A 25,482-nucleotide genomic window follows, 5' to 3' on the forward strand; every position below is an offset into this window, starting at 1 on the left:
ATCTAGGAAAATTGGAACTCATCAAAAATGAAATGGAGTGCATAAACATTGATATCTACACATTAGTGAGCTGAAAGGGACTGGTATTGGCTATTTTGAACCCGACAATCACGTGGTCTACTATGCAGGGAATGACAAATTGAAGAGGAATGGCATTGCATTCTTCATCAAAAGAACAACCTAATATCTTTCCTGAAGACAACGCTGTTAGTGATAGGATAATACTCGTATGCCTAAAAGAAGAACCAGTTAATAAGACTATTATTCAAATTTACACACCAAACACTAAGGCCAAAGATGAAGAAATTGAAGATTTTTACCAACTCCTGCAGCCTAAAATTGATCAAACATGCAATCAAGATGCATTGATAATTACTGGTGATTGAAAGCCAAAAGTTGGAAACAAAGAAGGAGTGGTAGTTGGAAAATATGGCCTTGGTGATAGAAATGATGCCAGAGATCACATGATTGGATTTTGCAAGACTAATGACTTCTTTGGAGCAAGTACATTTTTTCAACAACATAAACAGCTACGTGAATCTTGCCAGATAGAATACACAGGAATGAAATCGACTACATCTGTGGAAAGAGACAATGGAAAAGCTCACTATCATCAGTCAAAACAAAGCCAGGGGCTGAATGTGGAACAGACCATCAATTACTCGTACGAAAGTTCAAGATGAAGCTAAAGAAAATTAGAGAAAGTCCATGAAAGCCAAAGTAAAGTTGTGAGTATATCCCGCCTAAAGTTAGAGACCATCTCAAGAATAGATTTGATGCGTTGAACACTAATGACTGAAGACCAGACGAGTTGTGGAATGACATCAAGGACATCATAAATGGAGAAAGCAAGAGGTCATTAAAAAGACAGGAAAGAAAGAAAAGACCAATATGGATGTCAGAAGAGACTCTGAAACTTACTCTTGAACGTCAAGTAGCTAAAGCAAATGGAAGAAATGATGAAGCAAAAGAGCTGAACAGAAGATTTCAAAGGCAGGCTCCAGAAGACAAAGTATTACGATGACATGTGCAAAGACCTGGAGTTAGAAAACCAAAAGTGAAGAACATGCTCAGCATTTTTCAAGCTAAAAATACTGAAGAAAATATTCAAGCCTCGAGTTGCAACATTGAAGGATTCTATGGGCAAAATGGAAACCCTGGTGGCATAGTGGTTTAAGTGCTACGGCTGCTAAGCAAAAGGTTAGCAGTTTGAATCTGCCAAGTGCTCCTTGGAAACTCTACGGGGCAGTTCTACTCTGTCCCTATAGGTCGCTATGAGTCAGAATCGACTTGATGGCTGTGAGTTTGGTTTTTTTTTTTTTGGTATGGGCAAGATATTGGATGATGCAGGAAGCATCAAAAGAAGATGGAATGACTACACAGAGCCACCATACCAAAAAGAATTGGCTGACCTTCAACCATTTCAGGAGGTAACAAGAATCAATGGTATGGAAGGAAGAAGTCCAAGCTGCACTGAAGACGTTGGCGAAAACAAGGCTCCAGGAACTGACGGAATATCAATCGAGATGTTTCAACAAATGGATGCAGCACTGGAAGTGCTCATTTGTCTATGCCAAGAAATTTGGAAGACAGTTACCTGGCCAACTGACTGGAAAAGATCCATATTTTTGCCAATTGCAAAGAAAAGTGATCCAACAGAAAGCAGAAATTATCTAACAATATCATTAATATCACACACAAATAAAATTTTGCTGAAGATCATTCAAAAGTGGTTGCAGTAGTACATCAACAGAGAAGTGCCGGAAATCCTCTCACTGAGAAGATGATGTGGAATGAGGGATATCATTACTGATGTCAGATGGATCCTGGCTGAAAGCAGAGAATATCAGAAAGATGTTTGCCTGTGTTTTATTGACTATGCAAAGGCATTCAACTGTGTGAGTCATAACAAATTATAGATAACATTGGGAAAAATGGGAATTCCAGAACACTTAACTGTGCTCATGAGGAAACTGTACATAGACCAAGAGGCAGTCATTCAAACAGTACATGGGGATGATGCAAGGTTTAAAACCAGGAAAGATGTGTGTTGGGGCTATATCCTTTCACCAGAGTTTTTCAAAGTGTATGCTGAGCAAATAATCTAAGAAACTGGACCATATGAAATAAAACAGGGCATCAGGATTAGAGGAAAACTCATTAACAACCTGCAATATGCAGATAACAGCCTTGCTTCCTGAAAGTGAAGAGGAATTGAAGCACTTATTGATGAAGATCAAAGAGTACAGCCTTCAGTATGGATTACACCTCAACAAAAAGAAAACAAAAATCCTAACAACTGGACAAATAAGCAACATCATGATAAATGAAGAAAATTTTGAAGTTGTCAAGGATTTCATTTTTCTTGGATCCACAATCAATGTCCATGCAAGGAGCAATCAAGAAATCAAACGACATATTGCATGAGACAAATCTGCTACAAAAGACCTCTTTCAACTGTTAAAAAGGAAAGCTGTCGCTTTGAAGACTAATGTACACCTCAACCAAGCCATGGTGTTTTCAATCACCTTATATGCTGCACAATGAATAAGGAAGGCCAAAGAATTGGCACCTTTGGATTATAGTGTTGGTGAAGAATATTGAACATACCATGGACTGCCAGAACAACAAACAAATCTGTCTTTGAAGAAGTACAGCCAGAATTCTCCTTAGAAGCATGGATGGTGAGACTAAGTCTCACATACTTTGAGTATGTTATCAGGAGGGATCAATCCATGGAGAAAGACATCATACTTGGTATCATGGATTGAATTTTGTTCCCCAAAAAATGTGTGTATCAGCTTGGTTAGGCCATGATTCCCAGTATCGTGTGGTTGTCCTCCATTTTGTGATTGTAATTTTATGTTGAGAGGATTAGGGTGGGTTTGTAACATGATCCTTGCTCAGGTCACCTCCCTGATCCAAGGTAAAGGGAGTTTCCCTGGGGTGTAGCCTGCACCACCTTTTATCTCTCAAGAGATAAAATGTAAGGGAAGCAAGCAGAGACCTCATACCACCAAGAAAGCAGCACCAGGAGCAGAGTGCATCCTTTGGACAGGGGGTCCCTGCACCTGAGAAGCTCCTTGACCAGGGGAAGATTGAGGGCAAGGACCCTGAATTTGGACTTGTAACCTACTAGACTGTGAGAGAATAATTTTCTCTTTGTTAAAGCCATCCACTTGTGGTATTTCTGCTATGGCAGCACTAAATGACTAAGACACTTGGTAAAGCAGAGGATCAGCGAAAAAGAGGAAGACCCTCAAGGAGATAGATTGACGCAGTGACTGCAACAACGGGCTCAAGCATAACAACGATTGCGAGCATGGTGCAGGACCGGGCAGTGTTTCATTCTGTTGTACATAGGGTGGCTATGAGTCAGAACTGACTCAATGGTACCTAAAAACAAGGTTATATATAGAGAGAGACAGATTTATTTCAACAGCATATGAGGTTATAGAGGCTGGCAAGTCCCAAGTCTGTGAGTGAGGCATAAGGCATCAGGCTGGAGTCTTGTCCTGAGTCTGGTAGCTGCAGGGGCTGATGAAACCAAGATCCATAGGCCAGATGGCAGGCTGCTGGCTCATGGCTGCAAAGGTTGATGAACTCGAGATCAGCAGATAAGGCGGCAGGTTGCTTGCTGGCCCAAGTCTCTATAACTGGAGGTCAGGTGCTGATGAGCCAGATGCAGGATCTAGAGAAGAGCAATTTACCAGAAAGTCCATAAATTGGATACAGGTTACATCTCCAAGGAAACTCCCTTTCAATTGATTACTACTAACAGCAGATCCCATCATAGAGGTAATCGCATTATACCATATGTCATCATGGAAGTGATTACATAATTATATGACTGCCAAACTACATCACAACTGCCAAACCACAGAGAATCATGGTCAGCCAAGTGGACACACAGCTTTAACCATCACACTCATCATCAAAATTAAAAACTTTTGTGCCTCAAATGAGACTATCAAGGAAGTGAAGATGAACCACCCAATAGAAGATTTTTGCAAATTATACATCTGATATGAGACTTGTATCCGGAATATATAAAGAGCTTTTAAAACTAAATAGTAAAATATTACCCCATCTAAAAATTGGATCTGAATAGACATCTCTCCAAAGAAGGTACGTAAATGCATAATAAGCACATGAAAAAATTCACCACATGATTAGACAACCATCAGAGAAATGCAAATCAAGACCACAATGAAATACTACTTCACACCCATGAACCAGGTGCCCTAGAGTCTATTTTGACTCATGGTGATCCCATGTGTGCAGAGTAGAACTGTACACCATAAGGTTTTTAAGGCTGTGATCTTTCGAATTCAGATCACCAAACCTTCTTCTAAGACATCTCTAGGTGGGTTCAAACGGCCAACTAGGATGAGTCTTCAAAAACAAGGACAATTGCAAGTGTTGGTAAGGATATGTAGAATTTGGAACCCTCATACACTGCTGGTGGGAATGTAAACTGGTGTAGCCACTTTCTAAAACAGCCTGGCAGTTCCTCAAAAGATTAAACATAGAGTTACTGTATGATCCAAAAATTCCACTCCTAGGTACTTACCCAAGAGAAGTGAAAAAGTAACCTCACACTCTCTCTGTACTGACATCACCAGCAACCTGTGCAGCTCCACCACCCCGTTGTCACCATCACCACGAGCTGGAATGACTGTCATGCCAACATAGCTGGTCTCCGTGGTCTTCATTTTTCAAGCCATTTTCCATCCAGGAGCCAAAGCCTAAATGATTTTATTTTAAAAAATGAAACAACTTCCTGCCTTAAATTCTCATCACATCTTACTGTTGTAAATGAGCCTTTGCCCTGGCCCATAAGGCCCAGATCATTCACTCTGCATATCTCTCCTCCTGGACAAATATCTTTCACCACCTGACAACAGCCTCCCCTCTCAGGGCCTTTGGACATTGTTTTAGTTATATCCTGCCACTATAACAGAAATATTACAAGTGGATGGCTTTAACAAACAAATTTATTTTCTCACAGTTTAAGAGCCTAGAAGTTGAAATTCAGGGTGCCAGCTGTAGGGGAAAGCTTTCTCACTCTGTTGGCTCTGGAGGAAGATCATTGTCTCTTCTGAGCTTCTGCTTCTGGGCAGTCTTCATGTGGCTTGGCATCTCTCTTCCCCATCTCAGCTTGCTAGCTTGCATTTAATCTCTTTTATATCTCAAAGATACACCCTACACTAATCCTGCCTCATTAAGATAACAAAGACAACCCATTCTCAAATGAGAATATAACCATAGACGTACAAAACCAAAAAACCCATTGCCATCAAGTGGATTCCAACTCATAGCAACCCTATAGGTCAGAGCAGAACTGCCCCATAGGGTTTCCAAGGAGTGCCTGGTGCATTTGAACTGCTGACTTTTTGTTTAGTAGCCGTAGCTTTTAACCACTATGCCACCAGGGTTTATAACCATAGACATAGAGGTTAGGAATTACAACACATATTTTGGGGGGACACAATTCAATCCATGACACACATGCTGTTCCCTCTGCCTGGTATACCCTTCCCTGACAAGTTCCTATGCTTCCTCCCCCTTCTCATTCAGGCCTTCCCCCCTCAATATCCTAGCACCTACAGGTTACTGGAAAGAGCCCAGTGGTGCAATGGTTAAGCATTCACCTACTAACTGAAAAGTTGGTGTTTGGAACCTGTCATGGATTGAATTATGTCCCCCCAAAAATGTGTGTATCAACTTTATTAGGCCATGATCCCCAGTATTCTGTGGTTGTCCTCCATTTTGTGATTTTACATTAGAGAGGATTATGGTGGGATTGTAACACCCTTACCAGGTCACACTCCTGATCCAGTGTAAAGGGAGTTTCCCTGGGGTATGGCCTGTACTGCCTTTTATCTCTCAAGAGATAAAAGGAAAGGGAAGCAAGCAGAGAGTTGGGGATCTCATACCACCAAGAAAGCAGTATGAGGAGCAGAGCACATCCTTTGGGCCCAGGGTCCCTTGCCTGAGAAGCTCCTTGACCATGGGAAGATTGAGGACAAGGACCTTCTTCCAGAGCCGACAGAGAGAGAAAGCCTTCCCCTGGAGCTGACACCTTAAGTTTGGACTTTTAGCCTACTTTACCGTGAGGAAATAAATTTCTCTCTGTTAAAACCATCCACTTGTGGTATTTCTATTATGGCAACACTAGATGACTAAAACTGAACCTGTCTTAGTCATCTAGTGCTGATAGAACAGAAATACAAGTGGATGGCTTTAAAACAGAGATGTTTATTTTCTCACAGTAAAGTAGGCTGAAAGTCCAAATTTAGGATGTCAGCTCCAGGAGAAGACTTCCTGTCTTTGGCAGCCTTCTCATCAATCTTCCCCCCGACAAGGAGATTCTCTGCACAGGAACCCCAAGTCCAAAGGACTTGCTCTGTTTCTGGCACTGCTTTCTTGGTGGTATGAGGTCCCCCTGTCTCTCTGCTTGCTTCTCTCTTTTATATCTCAAGAGATTGCCTCAATACACAATCCAATCTCCTAGGTTGAGTCCTGCTTCACTAACACAACTGCCGCCTATCCTTCCTCATTAACATCATAGAGGCAGGATTTACAACATATAGGAAAATCACACAATACCAGGAATCATGGCCCAGCCAAATCCATACACACATTTTGGGGCGGACATAATTCAATCCATGACAGAACCCATCCCTAGAAAATTCCATGGGACAGTTCTACCCTGTCACAGGGGGTCACTGTGTTGACTCATGGCATGCAATGACAACACAGGTCACAGGTACATAGTAAAAACCCCAGTGCCCTAGAGTTCATTTGGACTTATCGTGGCCCCATGGGTTAGAGTACAACCACTCCTGAGGGCTTTCTTGGCGGTAATGTTCATGGAAGCGGATTGCCAGGACTTTCTTTTGTATAGTTGGTTAGTGGGTTAGAAATGCCAAGTAGGATGACTATAAGCAAAAAGGACAATAACAAGTTTTGATGAGGATGTGAAGAAATTGGAACCCTCATACATTGCTGCTGGGAATGTAAACTGGCGCAGTCACTTTGGAGAATAGTCTGGCAGTTCCTCAAAATGTTAAACATAGAGTTCCTATATGACTCAGCAATTTCACATCTAGGTACATATGCAAGAGAAATGAAAACATACATCCACACAAAAACTTGTACATGAAAACAAAAAAGAAGAGTAGCTGCTAAGGCTGCTAATGTGCAACCAACACTTCCTGGGTTATGACTTCTTGGTTTGGAGATTTAAGATGGTGGTTTCAAGGGTCATCCCAGTTAATTGACCTAGTATTGTTTTTAGTGCTTCTCTTCTACAACCTCCTAGTTCTTGGCATAGTGCCTGGGGTCTCAAAAGATTGCAAGTGGGCATCCAACATACAATAATTGGTCTCTATTTGCCTAGCCCAGCAGAGGAAGAAGGAGAGTTAGGAATATAAAGAAGAAATGGAACGTGTGGCTAATTGCCTCCATGAACAGCTGTCTCAGCTGCCAGGAAACGAAAAAAAAAAAAAAAGAGTTGGTTGGATTTTACCTAATGCAAGGTCATGAAATGCAATGCTTCCTAAGGTCTATGCATTAGCTGTGTTTAATGTATTTTTACCCTAATTCAGAATGCAAACTGCTTCACATTTATAAAATTATTGAATTGGTATATGTTTTACTGTGTATATTTTGAACAACAATAAAAACTGGAGATGAGAAGTTGGGAAAAAAAGTCATTAAAATACAATGAAATAGAAAGGCAGCACCAACATGGCGCTATAGACAGAAGCACCGTGCTGTCCCTTCACAGCAAAGACCCCAAAAACTAAGTAAAACAGAGGCAAACATCAATCCTGGAACCCTAAGCATCAAATGAAGAGATAAAGAACTCAGCCAAGCACTGAATGGAATAAGAAACTGACAGAACAGAGAGTGAGGAGAGATATGTGTGGAGGCCTCCTATCAGCTAAGGCAGCACGGATTCACCATCTTAGACTCCTGTCGGAGATTGGCAGACAGGGAGTATGGGAAAGCAGCTTCACAGAGCGCCCAGCAGGAGACAGAGCACCCAGTAACAAGCAATATTAAGCTTTCCAACCCCCCACCCTTCTTTCCCCAGCTCAACCTCCATAGCTTCCCACCAGCAGCAGTCTCTTGTCCAGGAGCAACAGGCTCTGGCTCTGTGCCACTTGAACTCCCCCACCCACACGGGCCAGCTCCCTCAATGCCATTCCTTTGTTGCTTGTGTTGCTTTTTTCTGCTTCTTTTGGTTTCTTCCCTGCTTCTTACCTCCTCCCCCTCATTTCTCTGGAACGCCTGGCTCAGTGTCCCACCTTTGCTTCTTCTCGAAAGGCTGTGAAGAATCACTCAGCTGGAGAACTGCTTCCCAGTCTGCACTGCCAAGCTGGGGGGATCCTCATGGCTTTTTCTGCTTTTTTGTTTGTTTTTACTTTTGTTTCGTTCTATTCTGTTCTGTTTGTTTTCTTTGTCTTTTCCCAGCTTGGTAGCCCATTCTAGCTGGGCTGTACTGTGCTGCTTGGGATCCACTTCTCTGGTCTGCTCAGACGCACTGGTGGGATCCCTAGGGGAATTTCTTTTATCTTTTTCTCTTTTTTCCTTTTTGTCTTTCTTCTTTCTCAGTTTCTCGTCTCTCTGTACTTACCTTCTTTTCCTGCTCCTAAGTACCTGGCACTGTGTGACATCTCTACCACTTCTATCCAGGGTGTACTGTGCGGCCATGGAATCACTTCCTTGGTCTTCACTTCCCCACCGATGGGATCCCTGGGGACTTTTCTTTCTAATTTTTATTTATTTTTTTTTTCTTTTTGATTGTCTCCATTTCTAGGTATTTAATCTCTCCACTCAAATGGCAAACTCCACAAGCAGTCTTTTCTTTTTTTTATTTGTGTTTTTTTTTTTTTTTTGGCTCCTGTTTCATTCTCCTCTCTTTCTTCTTTCCCATACCCATCTTAGCTCCACACATCACAACCTCCGGCCTCCTTCCTGCCTACCTGCACTGTGCACTGAACATCACATTCTTGAGCAGCACAGGCACGCACAGCCCTGCATTGACTCCAGGCCCACCCTGTTGACCCTAGTACATGCTACCAACAACCTATCCCAGCCCCTCCCCTTCAGCTGGACCTGCCCTGCTGCACCATAGCTTAGGGACTGGCCCCGAACATTGGACAAGAAGGTGAAAAGTATTGTACCTACAGATGAGCAAACAACAAAGCCCACCTTCTCAGACATAACCAAATAAAACAAACAAGCAAAAAACAGGATGAGACAAACAAATCTACAATCAATAAACAAAGAAAATAACTACTGAATGTCCCGAAGTCAGAAAACAATAGCAAAACATAAAAAAAAAAAAGACAGGATGGTTCCAGTAGGCATCCAAAATAAAACACCAGATGACTTTCCAGTAGAGGAAAAGGCACTAGAACTACCCGATAAACCCAGTAAAGTTTGGTGCTGCCAAGTCGATTCTGACTCATAGTGACCCTACACAGGGAATTCACATCTCTAATATCCAGATCTACCCAAGAGTTGAAGCAAAAAGCAGACAAAAATAAGGAAAAAAATAGACAAATTCATGGAAAATACAGATTTTAAAAAATGGAAGAATTCAGGAAAGTTATACAGGAACAAAATGCCAAAATAAATTCGCAACTAGAAATCATACAAAAACAACAATTAGAAATCCAAAAGATAAACAAGATTTCAGAAATGGACATGTCATGGAAGGGCTGAGGACCAGGTTTGAAACAATGGAAGACAAGATCAGCAAAACTGAAGACAAACACTTGGATACAACTATGTTTGAGGAAAAATCAGAAAAAAAAGAATGAAGAAACCCTGAGAACTATGTGGGATACAATCAAAAGCAAAAATTTGCGAGTAATCAGAGTTCCAGAACAGGGGGAGAAAATGGAAACCAAAGAGAGGATCATTGAAGAATTGCTGACAGAAAACTTCCCTAATATGGAAGGTGAAAAGCTGACCATCCAAGAAGCTCAAAGAACCCCATATAGGACAGGCCCCAAAAGAAAATCACCAGGGCATATAATAACCACACTTGCTAAAACCAAAGACAAGAAAGAATCCTGAGAGCTGCTCAAGAAAAACAAAAAGTCACATATAGAGGAGAAACACTAACACTAAACTCTGATTATTTGGCAGAAACCATGCAGGCAAGAATGCAATGGGACAACATATATAAAACTTTGAAAGAAAAAAAATTGCCAACCAAGAATACTATATCCTGCAAAACTCTCATTCAATTATCATGATGAAATTAGCACATCTCCAGATAAACAGGAATTAAGGGAATATGTACAAACCAAAGGAAACTTTTTTTTTTTTTAAAGGAAACTTACAAGAATTATTTAAGGGAGTCCTCCAGTTTGAGAACAAACAACATCAGACCACAGCCTGAATCTAAGATGCAAGATTGTACCAGCCAGACACCAGCCTAAGAAATTAACTCTCAAGGACTATTCAAAATCAAAAGAAGTACAACAAGGAACTACAGAGGTTAATCTGTAAATGACAACAACTTCAGAACCATAAAAGAAGGAATAAATGGAGAGGAAGGCAAAGTGATACCAATTAATAACAGACTAGTTCAAACCTAGGAAGTTAAGGGTAAATTTCAAGATAACCACAAAGAAAGTTAACAAACCTACTCATCTAAATAAAGAAGAAAAACATAAAGTCTCAGTAAAAATAAACCCGAAAAAAACAAAAGAAATGAAAAAATCCACAAACAAAAGTAATTCAGCACAGGAGAGTAAGAGGAACAAAGGAAACATCAGCACCACAAAAAAAAACAACAAAATGACAGCAATAAACTCAAACCTATCAATAATTACACTAAAAGTAAATGGCCTAAATGCACTCATAAAGAGAAACTGAGTGACACAATGGATTAAAAAAAAAAAAACAGGATCCATCAATTTGCTGTCTAAAAGAGACACACCTTAGAAACAAAGATGTAAATTTATTAAAAATCAAAGGATGGAAAAAATATATATCAAGCAAATAGCTACCAAAAAAGAGCAGGAGTGGCAATACTAATATCAGATAAAATAGACTTTAAAACAAAATCCACCATAAAAGACAAAGAAGGGCACTACATAACCATAATAAACATCTACATATCCAATGACAGGGCTCCAAAATACATAAAGCAAACTTCAGCAGCACTGAAAAGAGAAATTGACAGTTCCACAATAATAGTAGGAGACTTCAACACACCACTCTCAGTAAAGGACAGAACATCTAGAAAGAAACTCAACAAAGATACAGTTGGCACAATCAGCCAACTCGATCTCATAGACATATGTAGAACACTCCACCCAACAGCTCCGAAGTACACTTTCTTTTCCACCACACATGGAACATTCTCCAGAAGAGACCACATCTTAGGCCACAAAAAAAAACCCTAAACAAAATCCAAAACACTGAGACAATACAAAGTATCTTCTGTGACCACAATGCCATCAAGGTAGAAATTAAAAACAGGAAGAGGAAGGGAAAAAAATCAATTACATGGAAACTGATAACACCCTCCTTAAAAACCACTGGTTAATAAAAGAAATCAGAGATGGAATAAAAAACAAAATCCTAGAATCAACGAGAATGAAAACATATCATACCAAAACGATTGGGACACAGCAAAGGCAGTCCTCTGAGGTCAATTTTTAGCAATGGATGCACACATCAGAAAAGAAGAAAGGGAGAAAATAAAAACATTGGCTACATAACTTGAACAAACGGAAAGAGGACAGAAAAAAAAAAAACCTACAGATACCAGAAGACAGGAAATAATAAAGATCAGGGCAGAAATAAATGAAATAGAGAATGGAAAAACAATAGAAAGAATCAACAAAACCACAAGCTGGTTCTATGAAAGAATCAACAAAATTGACAAACCACTGGCCAAACTGACAAAAGAAAAACAGGAGAGGATGCAAATAACCCAAATAAGAAATGAAGGGGGGAACATTACAACAGACCCAACTGAAATAAAAATGATCATAACAGAGTATTATGAAAAACCATACTCCAAAAAATTTGAAAACCTAAAGGAAATGGACAAATTTCTAGAAATACACTACCTACCCAAACTAACACAAAATGATGTTGAAAATCTAAACAGACCCATAACAAGAGAAGAGATTGAAAAGGTTATTTTAAAAAACTCCCAACAATAACAACAAAAAGCCCTGGCCCATATGGCTTCACTGGAGAATTCTACCAAACATTCAGAGAAGACCTTACACCAGTACTGTTGAAACTGTTTCAGAACATAGAAAGGGAGGTGACACTTCCAAATTCATTCCATGAAGCCAGCAAACCCTGAGGCCAAAACCAGGCAAAACCAGGCAAAGACATCACAAAAAAAGAAAATTACAGACCTATATCTCTCATGAATATAGATGCAAAAATTCTAGCCAACGGAATTCAGCATTATATCAAAAAAAAAAAAAAAAGCACCACAACCAAGTAGGAGTCATACCAGGTATGCAAGGATGGTTTGACATTAGAAAAACCAATCAATGTAATTCACCACATAAATAAAAGGAAAGAAAAGAATCACATGATCATCTCAGTCATTGCAGAAAAAATATTAGACAAAGTCCAACACCCATTCCTGATAAAAAAAAAAACTCTCAATAAAATAGCTATAGAAGGGAAATTTGTCAACATAATAAAGGGTATCTATGCAAAACAACTGACCAACATCATTTCTAATGGAGAGAGGCGAAAACATTCCCCTTGAGAACAGGAACAAGACAAGGATGCCCTTTATCACCACTCCTATTTAACATTGTGCTGCAAGTCCTAGCTAGAGCGATAAGGCAAGAAAAAGAAATAAAAGGCATCCAAATTGGTAATGAAGAAGTTAAACCACCCCTATTTGTTAATGATATAATACCATATATAGAAAATCCAAAATACTCCACAAGAAAACTCCTGGAACTAATAGAAAGATTCGGCACTGTTGCAGGATACAAGATAAACATACAAAAATCAGTTGGATTCCAATAAAGAGAACAATGAAAAGGAAATCAGGAAAACAATACCATTTATAATTGCCCCTAAAAAATATAAAATACTTGGGAATAAATCTAACCAGGAATGTAAAAGACCTATACAAAGATAACTACAAAACACTACTGCAAGAAACCAAAAGAGATCTACATAAATACCAAAACATACTAGGCTCATGGATAGGTAGACTCAACTTTGTGAAAATGATAATTCTACCCAAAGCAATTTACAAGTACAATGCAATCCCAATCCAAATATCAACAACATTCTTTAAAGAGATAGAAAGACTAATCATTAAAATTATGTCAAAAAGGAAGAAGTTCCAGATAAGTAAAGCACTATTGAAGAAGAAGAATAAAGTAGGAGAACTCGCACTACCCAACCTCAGTACCTACTATACAGCTAGGTTAGTCAAAACAGCCTGGTACTGGTACCACAACAGATACCAATGAAACAGAATCGACAACCCAGATGTAAATCCATCCACCTACAGTCATCTGATCTTCGACAAGGGCCCAAAGTCCAACAAATGGGGAAAAGACAGTCTTTTTACCAAATGTTAAACAAGTGTTAAACAAAACTGAATGTCCATCTCCAAAAAAATGAAACAGGACCCATACCTCATACTACACGCAAAAACTAATTCAAAATGGATCAAAGACCTAAATATAAAACCAAAAACTATAGAGTTCATAGAAGAAAAAATAGGGTCAGAGCTGTTATTAGGTGCCATCGAGTCAATTCCGACTCTTAGCGACCCTATGCACAACAGAACGCAACACTTCCCTGTCCAGGGTCAACGCTAGAGGCCCTAATACATAGCGCTAATATGATACAAACCGTAACCAACAACACACACACCCCAGAAGATAAGTTAGATAACTGGGATCTTCTAAAAATTAAACACTTATGCTCATCAAAAGACTTCACCAAAAGAGTAAAAAGAGAACCCAGAGAGTGGGAAAAATCTTTTGGCTTTTACAAATCAGACAAAGGTCTAATCTCTAAAACCTACAAGAAAACCCAACACCTCTACAACAACAAGACAAATAACCCAAATAAAAAGTGGGCAAAGGAAGTGAACAGACACTTCACCAAAGAAGACATTCAAGCAGCCAACAGACACATGAGGAAATGTTCCCGATCTGTAGGCATTAAAAAAAAAAAAAAAAAAAAGCCATTAGAGAAGTGCAAATCAAAACCACAATGAAATACCATCTCATCCTGGTATTACTGGCAAGAATCAATAAAAAAGGAAATAACAAATGTTGGAGAGGCTGTGGGTAGACCGGAACTCTTCTAAACTGCTGGTGGGAATGCAAAATGATACAGCCATTTTGGAAAATGATATGGCACTTCCTTAGAACCCTAGAAATAGAAATACCATATGATTCAGCAATCCCACTCCTAGGAATATATCCTAGAGAAATAAGAGTCATCGCATGAATAGACATATGCACATTCATGTTCATTGCAGCATTGTTGACAATAGCAAAAAGATGGAAACAACCTAGATGAATGGATAAACTATGGTCCATACACACAATGGAGTATTACACAACGATAAAGAACAGTGATGAATCTGCGAAGCATCTCATAACATTGATGAATATGGACAGCATTATGCTGAGTGAAATAAGTCAATCACAAAAGAACAAATATTGTATGAGACCACTACTGTAAAAACTCATGAAAAGGTTTACACACAAAAAGAAACAATCTTTAAGGAGGGGTGGGGTTGGAAAAACACTAAGTAAACAACTGATAAGTGGTAACTCTAGTGATGTGTAAGAAAGTACACAATCTTGGGGAAGCCAGCAGAGCCAGTACAAGGCAAAATCATGGAAGCTCCATAGACACATCCAAACTCCCTGAGGGACTGAAATGCATGGCTGAGGGCTGTGGGGACCATGGTCTCGGGGAACATCTAGCTCAATTGGCATGTTGTTGTTAGGTGCCATCGAGTCGGTTCCAACTCATAGCAACCCTATGCACAGCAGAACAAAACACTGCCCAGTCCTGCACCATCCTTACAATCTTTGCTATGCTTGAGCTCATTGTTGCAGCCACTGTGTCAATCCACCTCGTTGACAGTCTTCCTCTTTTCCACTGACCCTGTACTCTGCCAAGCATGATGTTCTTGTCCAGGGACTGGTCCCTCCTGACAACATGTCCAAAGTATGTAAGACACAGTCTTGCCATCCTTGCCTCTAAGGAGCATTCTGGCTGCACTTCTTCCAAGACAGATTTGTTCGTTCTTTTGGCAGTCCATAGTATATTCGATATTCTTCGCCAACGCCACAGTTCAAAGGCATCAACTCTTCTTCGGCCTTCCTTATTCATTGTCCAGCTTTCACATGCATATGATGTGATTGAAAATACCAGGGCTTGGGTCAGGCACACCTTAGTCTTCAGGGTGACATCTTTGCTCTTCAACACTTTGAAGAGGTCCTTTGCAGCAGATTTGCCCAATGCAATGCGTCTTTGGATTTCTTGACTGCGGCTTCCATGGCTGTTGATTGTGGATCCAAGTCAAATGAAATCCTTGACAACTTTGATCTTTTCTCTGTTTATCATGATGTTGCTCATTGGTCCAGTTGTGAGGATTTTTGTTTTCTTTATGTTGAAGTGTAATCCATACTGAAGGCTGTGATCTTTGATCTTCATTAGTAAGTGCTTCAAGTCCTCTTCACTTTCAGCAAGCAAGGTTGTGTCATCTGCATAACGCAGGTTGTTAATGAGCCTCCCTCCAATCCTGATGCCCCGTTCTTCTTCATATACTCCAGCTTCTCATATTATTTGCTCAGCATACAGATTAAATAGGTATGCTGAAAGAATACAACCCTGATGCACACCTTTCCTGACTTTAAACCAATCAGTATCCACTTGTTCTGTCCAAACAACTGCCTGTTGATCTGTGTAAAGGTTCCTCATGAGCACAATTAAGTGTTCTGGAATTCCCATTCTTCACAATGTTATCTATAGTTTGTTATGATCCACACAGTTAAATGCCTTTGCATAATCAATAAAACACAGGTAAACATCCTTCTGGTATTCTCTGCTTTCAGCCAGGATCCATCTGACATCAGCAATGATATCCCTGGTTCCACGTCCTCTTCTGAAACCAGCCTGAATTTCTGGCAGTTTCCTGTCAATATACTACTGCAGCCGTTTTTGAATGATCTTCAGCAGAATTTTGCTTGCATGTGATATTAATGATATTGTTCTACAATTTCCACATTTGGCTGGATCACCTTTCTTGGGAATAGGCATAAATATGGATCTCTTCCAGTCAGTTGGCCAGGAAGCTGTCTTCCATATTTCTTGGCATAGACGAGTGAGGACCTCCAGCGGTGCATCTGTTTGTTGAAACATCTCAATTGATATTCCATCAATTCCTGGAGCCTTGTTTTTCGCCAATGCCTTCAGAGCAGCTTGGACTTCTTCCTTCAGTACCATCGGTTCCTGATCATATGCCACCTCTTGAAATGGTTGAATATCGACTAATTCTTTTTGGCATAATGACTCTGTGTATTCCTTCCATCTTCTTTCAATGCTTCCTGCATCATTTAATATTTTCCCCATGGAATCCTTCACTATTGCAACTTGAGGCTTGAATTTTTTCTTCAGTTCTTTCAGCTTGAGAAATGCCGAGCATGTTCTGCCCCTTTGGTTTTCCATCATCAGCTCTTTGCACATGTCATTATAATACTTTACTTTGTCTTCTCTAGAGGCCCTTTGAAATCTTCTGTTCAGTTCTTTTACTTCATCAATTCTTCCTTTTACTTTAGCTGCTCGACACTCAAGAGCAAGTTTCAGAGTCTCCTCTGACATCCACCTTGGTCTTTTCTTTCTTTCCTGTCTTTTCAGTGACCTCTTGCTTTCTTCATGGATGATGTCCTTGATGTCATTCCACAACTCGTCTGGTCTTTGGTCACTAGTGTTCAATGCATCACATCTATTCTTGAGATGGTCTCTAAATTCAGGTGGGATATACTCAAGGACATATTTTGGTTCTCATGGACTTGCTCTGATTTTCTTCAGTTTCAACTTGAACTTGCATAGGAGCAATTGATGGTCTGTTTCACAGTCGGCCCCTGGCCTTGCTCTGACTGATGATATTGAGCTATTCCATTGTCTCTTTCCACAGATGTAGTCAATTTGATTTCTGTGAATTCCATCTGGCGAGGTCCATGTGTATAGTCGCTGTTTACGTTGGTAAAAGAATGTATTTGCAATGAAGAAGTCATTGGTCTTGCAAAATTCTATCATTCGATCTCCAGCATTGTTTCTATCACCAAGGCCATATTTTCCAACTACTGATCCTTCTTCTTTGTTTCCAACTTTCACATTCCAATCCCCAGTAATTATCAATGCATCTTGATTGCGTGTTTGATCAATTTCAGACTGCAGCAGCTGATAAAAATCTTCTATTTCTTCATCTTTGGCCCTAGTGGTTGGTGTGTAAATTTGAATAATAGTCGTATTATCTGGTCTTCCTTGTAGGCATATGGATATCCTATCACTGACAGTGTTGTACTTCAGGATAGATCTTGAAATGTTCTTTTTGACAATGAATGCAACACCATTCCTCTTCGAGTTGTCATTCCCAGCATAGTAGACTAAATGATTGTCCGATTGAAAAAGGCCAATACCAGTCCATTTCAGCTCACTAAGGCCTAGGATATCGAGGTTTATGCATTCCATTTCATTTTTGACAATTTCCAATTTTCCTGGATTCATACTCTGTACATTCTAGGTTCCGATTATTAATGGATGTTTGCAGCTGTTTCTTCTCATTTTGAGTCAAGCCACTTCAGCAAATGAAGGTCCCAAAAGCTTTACTCCATCCACGTCATTAAGGTCAGCTCTACTTTGAGGAGGCAGTTCTTCCCCAGTCATCTTTTGAGTGCCTTCCAACCTGGGGGGCTCATCTTCCAGCACTATATCAGACAATGTTCTGCTGCTATTCATAAGGTTTTCGCTGGCTAATACTTTTCAGAAGTAGACTGCTGGGTCCTTCTTCCTAGTCTGTCTTAGTCTGGAAGCTCAGCTGAAACCTGTCCTCCATGGGTGACCCTGCTGCTATCCGAATACCGGTGGCATAGCTTCCAGCATCACAGCAACACCAAGCCCCCACAGTATGACAAACTGACAGACAAGTGGGGGTCAGTTGTCATAACATAGTTTATAAAGAAAATGTTCTATACTCTACTTCGGTGAGTAGCATCTTGGGTCTTAAAAGCCTGTGAGCAATCATCTGAGATACTCCACCGGTCTCACCCCTTGGGGAGCAAGGGAGAATGAAGAAAACTAAAGATACAAGGGAAAGATTAGTCCAAAGGACTAACGGACCCCTTCCACCACAGTCTCCGCCAGACTAAGTCCAGTGTAGCTAGATGGTGCCTGGCTACCACCACTGACTGCTGTGACAGGGATCACAGTAGAAGGCCCCAGATAGAGCTGGAGAAAAATGTAGAACAAAAGTCTAACTCACAAAAAAAGACCAGATTTACTGGCCTGACACAGATTGGAGGGACCCCGAGAGTATGGTCCCAGGTTCAGCCACAGATTAGACAGGCTTATAAAATAAAACGAGACTAAAGGGGCACGCCAGCCCAGGGGGAAGGACTAGAAGGCAGGAGGGAACAGGAAAGCTGGTAATAGGGAGCCCGGGGTTGAGAAGGGAGAATGTTGATATGTCATGGAGTTGTTAACCAATGTTGTAAAACAATATATGTACTAACTGTTTAATGAGAAACTAGTTTGCTCTGTAAAACTTCATCTAAAGTACAATAAAAATAAAAAATAAAATAAACAATATCAGAGGATGCCAGAATCAGAAGACAGTTTTAAAAAATCTCACTTGAGAAGTAAAAGAAGCAGGTAGAATACTGGAGGTAGAACAGCCTGGTGAACTCTGGCCTGCGCTGTGTATGTCTAATTCCTAGTTCCATCATTAATTAGCTGGGTGACTTTGGGGAGATCACCTAAATTCTCTGTGTCTCAGGTACCACAGCTATAAAACTGGGGAAGGTAATATTTTAGTAGTGTCATGAATATTAAATGAGTTGTAAGACACTTGGAACAATGGCTGACACAAAACAAATGCCTTATACATGTTCATAATAAAGTATAATAATAAGAAAACTCCCTTTACCACACATCTCCATATATAGCTAGAGAAGATCCAAAACAAATGGAATTTTGTTTTTTTAACTTTAGAATGGGAGCTATTGGAAAAAACCGTTAGCCATAGAAGAGAAATGAAGTAATTGATGGGATAAAGTCCTAGAAGAGATGGATGGGAATGGAGTCTAGAGTATAGGTAGAGATTTTTCCTGAATAGGAAGAAGGTCTGTCCTGAGACCACAGAAAAAGAGATAACAATGGATGGAGGAGGAAAAACATTTAAGGGGCAGCTTGGGCAAAAGGGGAGCCCTGGTGGTGCAATTGTTAAGAGCTTGGCTGCTAACCAAAAGGTCCACAGTTCAAAACCACCAGCCAGTCCTTGGAAACACTATGGGGCAGTTCTACTCTGTTCTATAGGATCGCTATGAGTTAGAATTGGCTTGACAGCAACAGGTTTGGCTTGGTTTAATGAAGGAAAGGAATTGAGTTAAGGGAGTGTCCATCTGATGGTCTTAGTTATTCAATAAGCGAAATATGCAGAGAACTTGAAGAAAGTGTTGATGATTTGGATCAAACACTATGAGAAATAGGAGAGGGCACTAATTTTTTACTAATTAGGAATACAGACACAAAAGGGATTATCAAGTGGTGGTAAATAGTAAGGTGAAATTGGATCCAAGCAATTTTAAGGATACCTATTTGCATAATTGGTGGCGTAGTGGTTAAGTGCTACAGCTGCTAACCAAAGGGTCGGCAGTTCGAATCCGCCAGGCGCTCCTTGGAAACTATGGGGCAGTTCTACCCTGTCCTATAGGGTCGCTATGAGTCGGAATCGACTCGACGGCACTGGGTTTGGTTTTGGCTTATTTGCATAATTGTGTGTACATTATGATCCACACAGTCAAATGCTTTAACATAGTCAATAAAACAGAAGTAAACATTTTTCTGGTATTCTCTGCTTTCAGCCAAGATCCATCTCACATCAGCAATATTCCACATCCTCTTCTAAATCTGCCGTGAATTTCTGGCCATTCCCTGTTGGTATATTGCTGCAGCCACTTTTGAATGATCGTCAGCAAAATTTTGCTTGCACGTGATATTAATGATATTGTTCCATAACTTGGTTGGATCACCTTTCTTGGGAATAGGCATAAATATGGAACTCTTCCAGTTGGCTAGCCAGATAGCCGTCTTCCAAATTTCTTGACGTAGATAAGTAAGCACTTCCAGGGCTGCATCTGTTTGTTGGATCATCTCAATAGGTATTCCGTCAATTCCTGGAGCCTTGTTTTTCGCGAATGCCTTCAGTGCAGCTTGGTCTTCTTCCTTCAGTACCATCGGTTCCTGATCGGTTACCTCTGAAATGGTTGAATGTCGACCAATTCTTTTTTGTATAGTGACTCTTTGTATTCCTTTCATCTTCTTTTGATGCTTCCTGCGTCACTTAACGTTTCCCCCATAGAATCCTTCAGTATTGCGAGTCGAGGCTTGAGTTTTTTCTTCAGTTTTTTCAGCTTGAAAAATGTTGAATGTGTTCTTCCCTTTTGGTTTTCTATCTCCAGGTCTTTACACATGTCATCATAGTACTTTACTTTGTCTTCTAGAGCAGTCCTTTGAAATCCTCTGTTCAGCTCTTTTACTTAATCATTTTTTCCTTTTGCTTTAGCTACTCAACATTCAAAAGCAAATTCCAGAGTCTCTTCTAACATTTGGTTAGATCTTTTCTTTCTCTCCTGTTTTTCTTAATGACCTCTTGCTTTCTTCATGTATGATGTCTTTGATGTCATTCCACAACTCGTCTGGTCTTTGGTCATTAGTGTTCAACACATCAAATCTATTCTTGAAATGGTCTCTAAATTCAGGTGGGATATACTCAAGGTCATACTTTGGCTCTCATGAACTCGTCCTAATTTTCTTCAGTTTTAACTTGAACTTGCATACGAGTAATTGATGGTCTGATCCGCAGTCAGTCCCAGGCCTTGTTCTGACTGATGATATTAAGCTTTCCCATCTGCTCTTTCTGCAGATGTAATAGATGTGAATCCTGCGTATGCCATCTCGCAAGCTCCATGTGTACGGTCGCCGTCCATGTTAGTGAAAAAAGGTATTTCCTACAAAGATGTCATTGGTTTTGCAAGATTCGATCATGCGACCTCCCACATGGTTTCTATCACCAAGGCCACATTTTCCAACTATTGATCCTTCTTTGTTTCCAACACCCACGGAAGCAGCAGTCAAGAAATCGAAAGACACATTGCATTGGGCAAATTGGCTGCAAAAGACCTCTTTAAAGTGTTGAAAGCAAAGATATCACCTTGAAGACTAATGTGCACCTGACCTAAGCCATGGTTTTTCAGTCACCTCATAAACACCTGAAAGCTGAATGATGCCTAAGGAAGACCGAGGAATTGATGCCTTTGAATTGTGGTGTTGGCAAGGAACAGTGAATATACCATGGACTCCAGAAGAATGAACATATCTGTCTTGGAAGAAATACAACCAGAATGCTCCTTAGAACCGAGGATGGCAAGACTGCCTCTTACATACTTTGGACATGTTATCAGGAGGGATCAGTCCCTGGAGAAGGACATCATGCTTGGTAAAGCAGATGGTCAGCAAAAAAGTGGCTGCAAGAGCAGACTCAAGCATAGCAACAATTGTGAGGATGGTGCAGGACCAGGCAGAGTTTCATTCTGTTATGCATAGGGTCACTATGAGTTGGAACCGACTCAACGGCACCTAACAACAACATATGTGTGTATGTTTCAGTAAGTAGTTATAGGAGTATAGAAGGTAGACAGTTGGATGGTGCTGTTATGGATTGAATTGTGTCCCCAAAAAATATATATCAACTTGGCTAGGCCATGATTTCCAGTATTGTGTGGTTGGCCTCCATTTTATGATCTGATGTAATGATCCTTGGTTTTGTGATATGTTTTAAATCCTAACCGCTTCCTGGGGTTATAATACCATTTGTGAATGGATTGTGTTTGTTATGCTATTGAAGCATGATTAGATTATGTTGAATGAGGATTAGGTTATGCTTATTATGTTAATGAGGCAGGATTAAGGAGAATCTTGAGTCAATTTCTTTTGAGATATAAAAGAAATTAAACAAGCAATCCAGAGAAGCAACAATGGAGAAAGAAAGATGTGGAGCCACATGAAGACTGCCCAGAAGCAGAAGCTCAAAGACATGAGGACCTTTCTTTGAGCCAACAGAGGGAAAAAGCCTTCCTCTAGAGCTGGTACCCTGAATTTGGACTTCAAGCCTCCTAAACTGTGAGAGAATATATTCTGTTTGTTAAAGTCAAATATATAATATAAAATATACAATGAAATAATAAAAGCTTCCAAGTACTGACTAAAGAAACAAAACAAAGAAAAACCAAAAAACTTGTACATGAATGTTCACGGCAGCATCATTCATTACAGGCAAAAGGCAGGAACTTGTATACAACACTGCCCAAGTGTCCTTCAGGCAGGCACACACCACTGCCAGCCACTCCTGCAGTGTGTAGGTGGTGATCTTGGTCTGGGGACCCACCTTTATAGTCTTGCAGGTCCCATCACATCATGAACCAAGAAGGTAGGGTGGAAAATTCTCTGGACATTGAAAGCTGGGATATAGTTCTGTGCAAGGGACCCAGTCAGCCTTAACCTGTACGTTGACTTCTACCTGTCTACCTTCCCTCTCCTCACCTCCTTTCTCAACTCTGGACTTTCCCTCTGTCCCTCCCTTCTCTCAGACAGAGGGAATTAGGGGAAGCAGCCCCTTCCTGAAAGCTCAGAGATTGGAGGGGCCAAAGTCAGGGACCAAGATGATAAGAGGAGTGTCCTCACACTTCCTATGCCCCTCAGACCTCTGTCTCTTTCTCTCTCTCTCTCTCTCACACACACACACACACACACTCAGCTTTGCCTCCTGTTTGAGTAGGCTCCACCCTCACCAGTCCCTCCCTCTGCTGCATTTGATTCAGCCAGCCTCGCTTTGGGAGCGGAGACCTCAGCTGGGTTTTGGGAAGACTGGAGACTGGGAGGAGACACAGAAGGTGTCTATCTGGTGGAGGAGACGGCAACTGTCCCAGTGGAGGCCTGGACTCCTCCAGGGGCAAGATGAGGCTTGGTTGTGAGGACATCACAGGGAGGGAGCTGAGGGCACTGAGGCCAGAGGAACTCTCCAACGGGAGGGGAAGAGGAAGAAGTCTGGCTTACTTTTCCTCATACCTGTCCCTCCTCACCAGGCATTAGTTTCTGGAACTCTAGTCACCGTGCAGCACCCCCAGGTGAGTGAGAGCAAGTGATGGGAGGACAGTGGGGCTCTGGAATCCCATTTCCCCGGATTGCACCCCCCACCAGCCCAGCTGATACCTCCATATAGATCCCCCAGGGCTATGGGGGGGTCCTTTTTGGGGGGCTGGGATCATAGGCTGGGCTGGCTTCCGCACAGGACCTAGCACTCAGAAGGCCCCTCACTCAGAAAGGCCCCACACTTGGTTGGTCTAATAAGGCTCTGCTGTTACCATCTTGATATTCTGATTAACTTTAGACAAGGGGCTTGTATGTCATTTTGCTCTGGGTCACACAAATGATGTGCCCAGTCCTGGTCATTGGGGCAGAATTTGGTCTTGGAGGTAAATTATGGGGAGCAGCTCCTTTAGTGTGAGAGTGTAAGCAGGCATGTCATTTGTGTGTGCATATGTGTGTGTGTCTGTATGTGCAAAGGCATGTGCTTTAGGTGTTTCCATGTGTATGAGTGTCATGGATAGTCTGGGGAGCCGAGTAACAATGATTATTTATGGGATAAGGGAGTTAGTTTAAATATCGGATCTGACATGGCCTTGGGAGAGAAAGGGAGTTAGTTTTGGAAGAATCACCATTCCCAGAAGCCCCCTTAGACCTGGGCAAGCCTGGAATATGAGAGTGGGCAATGTTTTGGAGTGCTTTCCTTGAAACTTATTAAGCTCTCCTCCAAAACCTGGGTCACCCTGTGGTGGCCCGAGACTGACCCAGGAGCTATGTGTCTTTCCCTGTTGGAGCACCTCCGACCCTCTATCTCTTCCTTGCCTTCTGCACACACATGAGGCAGGCCAAGTGCCCTAGGGAGCTCTGGGACTGGTGCAAATGTGGTCTTCCAGGGCCTAATGACTGCCCTGGTTCCAGGAATGTGGCCTGGAGAAGACATTGCTCCCCCTGGCCTGCGTGGTGCTTCCTTTGCCCAACACCCTGGAATGATAATATAGTGTTATTGCTGATTTGGGGTGACTCAAATTGTTTGTATAGACAGAGCTGGGCAGATTCTGGGGGTGGCCCTGACAATCTAGGCTATCCAGGAGCCAAGTGCTTGCAGCTGCTCAATTATTGAGGCCATGGCACGGGAGCTCATGGGGAATCTGTGGGGTGCCTCCCTCCTCTGTGGGTCAATTGTGTGTTGCGATGGAGCTGAGGCCCCATGGAGCATGGACCACACCAGGCACCCCAGCTTTTCTGTACTACCACAGAGAGGAATGGCTACAGAAATGTCTTCTGCCTTCCAGCCCCCACAAATTCCTGTCTAGGCCAACTCTCACAGGGACCATAACCAAAAGCCAAAACCAAACCCATTGCCGTCAAGCTGATTCTGACTCATAGCGACTCTATAAAGTGTGGGATATCTGAGAAGCCAAGTTCTCAGCTTAACCAGCTGATCCAATATACCCACCATGATGTGCATGTCTGTGTGTGCACAGTGAGGGCCCACCTGTATGTACGTGTGTGTGTAGGTGTTCATATAATTCATCTCTGGTAAGGGGGAACATAAAACAGCCTGACTGTCACGTTACCTCCACAGAAAAATCCTCTTGGGGTGCTGAGGACCAAAAAAAAAAAAAGCAGTAAGAAATTCTTCCCCATGTCTGTCAGCTCTGGGCTGTGAAAGAGGCGACGGAGACTCTACTGTGTGACCTGAGGACATTCAGGGCCCCCTGTGACCCAGGAGGGGGAAGGGTCAGGCTGTTGTCCCAACTTCTGCCTCTCTTCACAGCATGAAGATTTAGACAGATTCTTTGATACAATGGAAAGTGAATCTTGGGGACATGGACAGTTGGGCAATTGTGTCCCTTGTATCTGGCTCCAGTTCAGATGTCCCCACCCCCATGCTCCCCACAATTTGGGAGGAGTGGGTGGCTTCATGGTGATGGTGCTAACTGAGGTTTCTCATCCCTTACACTGGACACATCCTCACATACCCGCTACCTCCTCAAGACACACCTGTACAGAGATGAGTGCACCGGTGAGGGATACTGAGGCCCAGGGAGGCTGAGA

Source organism: Loxodonta africana, chromosome 12, assembly GCF_030014295.1.
Source record: "Loxodonta africana isolate mLoxAfr1 chromosome 12, mLoxAfr1.hap2, whole genome shotgun sequence".
Classification (NCBI taxonomy): Eukaryota; Metazoa; Chordata; class Mammalia; order Proboscidea; family Elephantidae; genus Loxodonta; species Loxodonta africana.